The following is a 7,787-nucleotide window of genomic DNA, read 5'->3' as shown; positions in this document are numbered from 1 at the left end:
CAACATCTTCACATTCATTTGTAACATTGGATTCAGTGCCTATAACTTAACTATTTCTTAGATTAGTAGGCTATTTCACAATAACACCAGCAACTCCATTAAAACATCTCAAGAATCACGGTTCTTGAGAACCTTGGAAGTTGGGCCAAACTCCTCATTAGCAACGTCACCAAAACTTTTCTTCAGATTTCTCTTAACCTTTGCACTCATAGGAGGATTCTCAACAATCTCTTTCTTGATCACATGAATAGGAGATCCATCAAGAACAGCAGAAAGTATTTTCTGCCATATAAAATAATGGAATAATTAAATAAATGTATATGGCAGAAAAGATGCAACCATATAAAGAGGCACATCATCTTAATTTTCCAGTCCAAAAAAAATTTATTATCATCCCTAATTCGTGAAATACAGCAGATAATTTAACCAACCAACACATTCATAATTTAAATCACTGTCAATAAATAAATTATCATAGTTTCTCTGGGAGGAGAATTCAAGAGGACCTCAATTTTGAGGCTGCACTCCCTATCAACAGGTATACTCTCATCAATAATTTTTTCTTTCTCTTTTATAATATCAACTTCACTACTTATATCATCCAATCCAGGAACTTCAACATCCTTTTCACCAAGGAAATCAATAAAAGGTTCACAATTTGTCTTCATATTGGAACAATTCCCATCAAAAGAAATACCCTCGACCAGCTGACGATTGGATTTTTGATGGTTTAGAATTTCTCAAATAAAATCTCGTTGTAAAGTATAGTTTCTAAACCAAGCAATAATCCTTTCATACAAAAATTTGTTTGTCACAAGTAACAAACCCCTAAAATTAATAACCGAAGTATTCAAACCTCGGGTCGTTCTCCCTAGGAATTACAATAAAGTGTCTTGTTATTGGTTAGAAATGTATTTTGGGGTTTTGGATAAGAAACATGAAAGATAAATGGCAAGAAAGTAAACTAATGGCTAAAAAGGTCTTGGCAAGGGTTGGTGGTCAAGGATCTCTATCCTAATCACTAACCACAATATGAGAATTGGCAAGGATTAATCCCATTAAATCATCCTCTAACTAGTAGTAAAGGAAAGTCAAATGAGCTATATCAATCCTAGTCCATAAGTCCTAACTCTCCACCAATTCAATTAGTGAGAACTAGAGTCAATGGCTCCCAATCATCAATCACTTGGACATTAGTAACTCAAGAGTTCCTAAGTTACCTTTCCAAGCCAAGAGTATAAAATTCTACTCTAAAATCCAACCAAGCATTTCATCAAACACTTGGAAGGCATAAAAGGAAAGCATAGTAAAATTGCAAGAAAAGTAAATCTACACTACTCAATTACAAGGAATTAACAACAACAAATCAAAAGAAACACATTTATTAAGAATTACCTTTTATTGAATTGAAGGAATGTAGAAGGAACAATACTAGATCTACAACAAAATGTAAGAACAACATAAAGGAAATTATAACAAAAGAATAGAAGAAGATGAATGTAACTACAAGGAATTGAAAAGGAGAAGTAGAAGCAAGCAAAGATTAAAATCTAGATCTAAGAACTAAACCTAATCCTAATCCTAATTCTAGAGAGAAGTGAGAGCTTCTCTCTCTAGAAACTAACTCTAAACTAATCCTAATGAGTGTGTATGAACTAATGAGTTGGAATCCCCTTTGCTCTTCAATCCTTGGCTTTAAATAGCATCTTTGGCGCCAAAGTTGGTTGGGATTGGGCCCCACAACCCTCTAGAATTCGTTGGCCACGTTTTCATTAAAAAATCATAAACCAACACCGACGCGTACGCGCACATCACGCGTACGCGTCCATGGGGTAATTCGCAGGTGCGCGCAAGCGCCAGGTGCGCACGCGCGTCCATGGGCGAATTCAACTTCTTTGACTTTTCATGATTTCTCCACTTTGCATGCTTTCCCTCTTCACTCCTTTGATCCATTCCTAGCCCTTTTCAATCTAAAATCACTAACAGACATATCAAGGCATCTAGTGGAATCAAAGGGAGATTAGAACCATCAAATTAAGGGTTGAAAAGCATGTTTTCACATCTAAGCACAAATGAGGAGACAATCATAAAACCATGCTATTTCAATGGATAAATGAGGGTAAAAGGTATTAAAATCTCTTAGAATCAATGCAAGACAAACCGTCAAAATGGGGTTTGTCAACCTCCCCACACTTAAACCAAGCATGTCTTCATGCTTAAACCAAGAATGAAGTAAAGGGTATGGCATTTATTCAATGGAACTAACTAAATGCAATCTACTTACATGCAACTATCTAAATGAATGCAATTGCTTGGTCAAAATAAATCAATTCTCAAGAAGCATATATGCACAAGGGCTAAGGACTAGCAAGTCTAATCCACAATTGAATTGAGTTATTAAATATTTTTACAAACTTGCATGAAAAGATGACCATAGGTGGGAACATGTAATTGAGCATCAAACCCTCACCGGTAGTGTTTGCACTCTATTCGCTCAAGTGTTTGGGGTTGTTTCACTCAATTCTCTCCTAATCATGCTTTCTAAGATTTGTTTTTCTTCTAACAATCGACATATATTTCATGCATGCATACAAGTATCATGAGGTCTTTTCTTTGGTTGTAATGGGGCTAGGGTCAAGGTAGGATGCATATTTGGTCAAGTGAGCTTGAAATTTGAATCTTTGATAAGCTTAAACTTCCCACCTAGCCTATGACATCCTATACAATTAAATTCCAACCTAACTACCCATTTTTTACTTTTTCACATACTCATGTATCCCTTTTCATTTCACAACACTTATGCATTGATCTTATTGAGCTTCGCTTTGGGGCATTTTGTCCCCTTTTTATTTCTTTCTTTTTCCTCTTTTTCTTTCTTTTTCTATATTTTGTTTTTTTTTCTTATCTTTTTCTTTTGTTTTTCTCATTTTTTTTATATACAAGAATCTCAATGCATAAGGTTTTACATTTGATCAATACATGAGTATGTACCCAATTCCCAATATTTTCAATAACAATACAAAATTACCCTTTTATTCACCCAATGTCCCAAGGTTCCCACACTTGAATGATACTCACACACTCTAGCCTAAGCTAATCAAAGATCCAAATAAGGACATTTATTGTTTTTCGCTTTAAGGCTTGTAATGTGCTAAAATTAAGAACAAGTGGGTTAATCGTAGGCTCAAATTGGCTAACAAAGGAATATAAAAGGGTTGGCTATTTGGATAAGTGAGCTATGAAATGATGGCCTCAATCATATAAAAGTATGAATACACAAAATAATGGACATAAAGAATCAAACAAATCAAAGATTACAATCATAGAAAGAGAATAATGCACACAAGAAGGAAAATAAGTGGTTATAGGATGTAACCACACCATTAGGCTCAAAACTCACTTGCTTGTGTTCTTAGCTCAAAACATGATCCACAATATATATAATTCAAGCAAGTTTTATGAAAAGTTTTCACTCAAATCAATTGAGGTGCCCTATAGATAGAAATCTTGAAAAATTTCATCATTTTGACTAAGCTTATTGTGTATACATATACAAAAATAAGAAAATGCAAGTAAAAATCCTAAAAACCTAAAATGAAATGTAGAAGTGTTGGGATTAGAAGCTTGTCACCCAAAATCGTCGAACGGTCGGACGACCTCCCCACACTTAAAAGCTTGCACCGTCCTCGGTGCACTCAAAGATGAGCAAGGGGGTACGACGACTCTCTGGATTGCTATGTGTTCTTAGTCTTGCTTCCGTTATTGCTCGTGGTGCATTCATCATGAAAAATAAAAATATAACACCATAAGGTAGGGTAATACAAAAGCAAGGAAGCATAATTGTTGGAATGAGGTAAATCACTAGAATTGAGTGAGTGAATTAGTGTGACATTAATGACAAATAAGTGTGTGAATTCTAAATTGCGCGGTTTAGAACACACATTAGCATAAAAGTTATGTCACAAAAGAAGCATGCACTTTACTCATTCTACTATGCTTGAGATGCTTTAAGTGAACTTGTAAGGTAAAACAAGCATTAAAGAAGCATGAAAGCATTCAAGCCAAACACATATGGATGCATATAATCATAAAATACAATGCATTAAGGTAAATGCACAACATCATCCATCAAGAGGTTGCCTAATCACAAAATAAGGCTCAAATCACATGGTGGCCAAATCATGTAATTCAAGAAGAGTTACAAGCTTGAAGGCAATTCTCATCACTTGGTATTTTTCAAATGATAAGCATGAAAAACTCAAGACCAAGTAGCAAAATATAACCTCAATCATAGGATCCAACAAAGATTATCTAAAAACATTAATGCTAAATTAGCATTTAGGCAATAAGGGGGAAGCAATGCATAGTAAACAAAGTCAATAATCCAACACTTGTAATGAAAAGAGAAAAAAATAAAGTGAAAACTAAACTAAAACTAACTAATTAACTAGCCAACTAACTAATTAGCTAACTAAAATAAATGGTTATCAATGGTATTTGGAAGCGTTGGATGAGGGGTAGGAGGAGGGAAGAAGAAAGGGGAAGGAAAGAAATGGAAAGAGGAGAAGAAAAGAAATGGATGGTGGTGTAATGGACGCGACGCGTACGCGCACATGGTGCGTCCGCGTCGATGGTTTATTCCGAGAGTTGCGCGTACGCGTCATGTACGCGGGCGCGCGGGTGGGGTTGTGCCAAAGGCACAACGTTGGCGTAGCATGGGCGTAACTCTCTGGAAAATGTACCAGGAGAGCAGAAGGCATTATCGGCGCGCGCGCGCATAGTGCGCTTGTGCGTCAAACCGCAAGTTGCCAAAAGGGCGCGTACGTGGCAGGTGTGCGTACGCGCGAATTGAGTTATGCCTTAGGCCCAGTTTTCGCACCGTGCAGGCCTAACTCTCGGGTTAATGCATGGAAGGTGGAACTTCTCAACCGACGCGCACGCGCGCACGGCGCGCTCGCGTGGGTGGTCAAAAATGCTCAATGTACGCGTACGCACGCAGTGCACGTACGCGTGGATGGTGCTCTGTTTTTCAAAAATTTTGCTATGTTTTTGCACCAATCCAAGCACTCATAACCTCCAAACAGCTACCAAAATACCATAAAACCTTATTTGACACACTAAACTACCAATTAGACTCATTAAAACAATCAAAACAAGAATTTAAACTAATTCTACCAATATGTACAAAAAGAGAAAATGAAAAGAAGTTACCATGGTGGGGTATCTCCCACCTAGCACTTTTATTTATTGTCCTTAAGTTGGACTTATGGGGAGCTTCTCTCAAGGTGTCTTGTGCTTGTACTCATCTTGGAACTTCCACCAATGCTTGGACTTCCAATAAGCTCCATCATTCAAGATTAATATCTCCAAGCTTTGATGGAGTTCTTCACAAACCATGGGCTCCCAATGTTGATCCTTATGTGTTCCCGGATCCCATATTTTGTCTTCACACCCATCTCCAAGTTGATTATTATTAATCCATGTGGGTGGTGAGCAAGGTGAATTCTCAATAGAGTGACCAAACATCCTTCTAGACCCAAACAATCTAGTTCTACACCAACTCTTACAATTAAGCTTTGAGTATGCAACCATGATGAACCTAGAATGATATTTCAAACCACTAACCATCTCCTTTTTACTCTTAAAGCCACAAATATGTCTCAGTTGACCATCCGTCTCAAGCAAACCATATTCAAGGGGAATAATAAAGCTTAAGTATAAGAAATTTACCCACTTGAATGAAAAGATAGATGGTGGTGGCTTGGGGAGAGGTATCTCCAATGTGCTAGTAAACTCCACTCCCTTGTTTGCTTCTTTGTCAATCTCCACCTCTTCATAAACTTCTTCGTTTTCAATCCTTTGTTCATCATTTTCATCTAGCTCTTCTCCATCACTCAAATCATAAATTGGAGGACGAGAAAAATCTACCTCCACATCACTTTCAAATTCATTGGGAGAAGGTTTTTCAAATTTAAAGGATTTTCCACCAAGAAAATTGGATGCATGATCTTCATCACCAAGGGAACTCAATTCTTGCTTCATTCTCTCCAAGTCTTCATTCAAAAATTGTTTTGGAGGTTGTGCACTTTCCTCCTTAACATCAAATTCAATCTTCTTGGAGGGGTTTTCTTCAATTCTAAGTTCCCAAGGGGGTTCCGCATCTCCTAAGTCTTCAACCACTTCTTCCTCTTCTTCAATGACCATAGGTTCCTCCAATTGTTCTAACACAAAGTAGCATTCCTCACTCTCCACCGGAGTTTCCAATCTCTCCTTCATGCTATGCTTTTCAATTGATTCTCCACATGTAACCATGGGAGTGCCTTGAGTACTCAAATATTGGGAGACTAAATTGCTTACTACCTTGGTCAAAGTAGCCATAAATTCTAGTGTCTCCCTTTGCATTTCTCCTTGCCCTTGAAGTATAAGGCTAAGGATTTCATCCATTGAAGATTGGAGTGGATAAGAGGGTTCATTGTCTTGGAGAAAGGGTTCATTATAGGAAGATGGTTCTTCTTGGTAAGGTGGTGGTGTATATTGAGGTGGTTCTTGGGAGTAGTAATCTTGGAATTGTGGTTCCATGTATGGTTCATATGGTTCAAAAGGTGGTTGGTGTAGTGGATATGAATCATGGTCATATGGAGGTGTTTGGTGAAAATAGGCTTGAGAGTGTGGTTGAGGTTCATGTTGAGGATATGACTCATAGGCATATGGTGGTGGTTCTTGAAAGTCACAAGGAGATTCACCATAGCCATTGGATTGGTATGCATCATAGAATGGCTCTTCTTCATAGTGCATTGGTGGAGGTTGTTGCCATGAGGATTGATCATAAGCATATGGCTCCTCCCACCTTTGATTATCCCATCCTTGATACATTTCTTCATTGTAATCTCCACTTCCTACAACATAGTTGTAATCACACTCATAGCCAATATGAGAATTCATAGTGGAAAGAGAAAACAAAAATCAAAAGATAATAGAAAACAAGAGAAATAAAATTCTACAACTAGCAAATAAAGCAAAGAGCAAGGTATTTACACTATTCACATATATACAATAACCAATAACATAACACCATTGCAATTCCCCGGCAACGGCGCCATTTTGACGATTGGATTTTTGATGGTTTAGAATTTCTCAAATAAAATCTCGTTGTAAAGTATAGTTTCTAAACCAAGCAATAATCCTTTCATACAAAAATTTGTTTGTCACAAGTAACAAACCCCTAAAATTAATAACCGAAGTATTCAAACCTCGGGTCGTTCTCCCTAGGAATTACAATAAAGTGTCTTGTTATTGGTTAGAAATGTATTTTGGGGTTTTGGATAAGAAACATGAAAGATAAATGGCAAGAAAGTAAACTAATGGCTAAAAAGGTCTTGGCAAGGGTTGGTGGTCAAGGATCTCTATCCTAATCACTAACCACAATATGAGAATTGGCAAGGATTAATCCCATTAAATCATCCTCTAACTAGTAGTAAAGGAAAGTCAAATGAGCTATATCAATCCTAGTCCATAAGTCCTAACTCTCCACCAATTCAATTAGTGAGAACTAGAGTCAATGGCTCCCAATCATCAATCACTTGGACATTAGTAACTCAAGAGTTCCTAAGTTACCTTTCCAAGCCAAGAGTATAAAATTCTACTCTAAAATCCAACCAAGCATTTCATCAAACACTTGGAAGGCATAAAAGGAAAGCATAGTAAAATTGCAAGAAAAGTAAATCTACACTACTCAATTACAAGGAATTAACAACAACAAATCAAAAGAAACACATTTATTAAGAATT

Source organism: Arachis stenosperma, chromosome 7 (genome assembly GCF_014773155.1).
Source record: "Arachis stenosperma cultivar V10309 chromosome 7, arast.V10309.gnm1.PFL2, whole genome shotgun sequence".
Lineage (NCBI taxonomy): Eukaryota > Viridiplantae > Streptophyta > Magnoliopsida > Fabales > Fabaceae > Arachis > Arachis stenosperma.
This window is presented reverse-complemented; position numbering follows the sequence as displayed.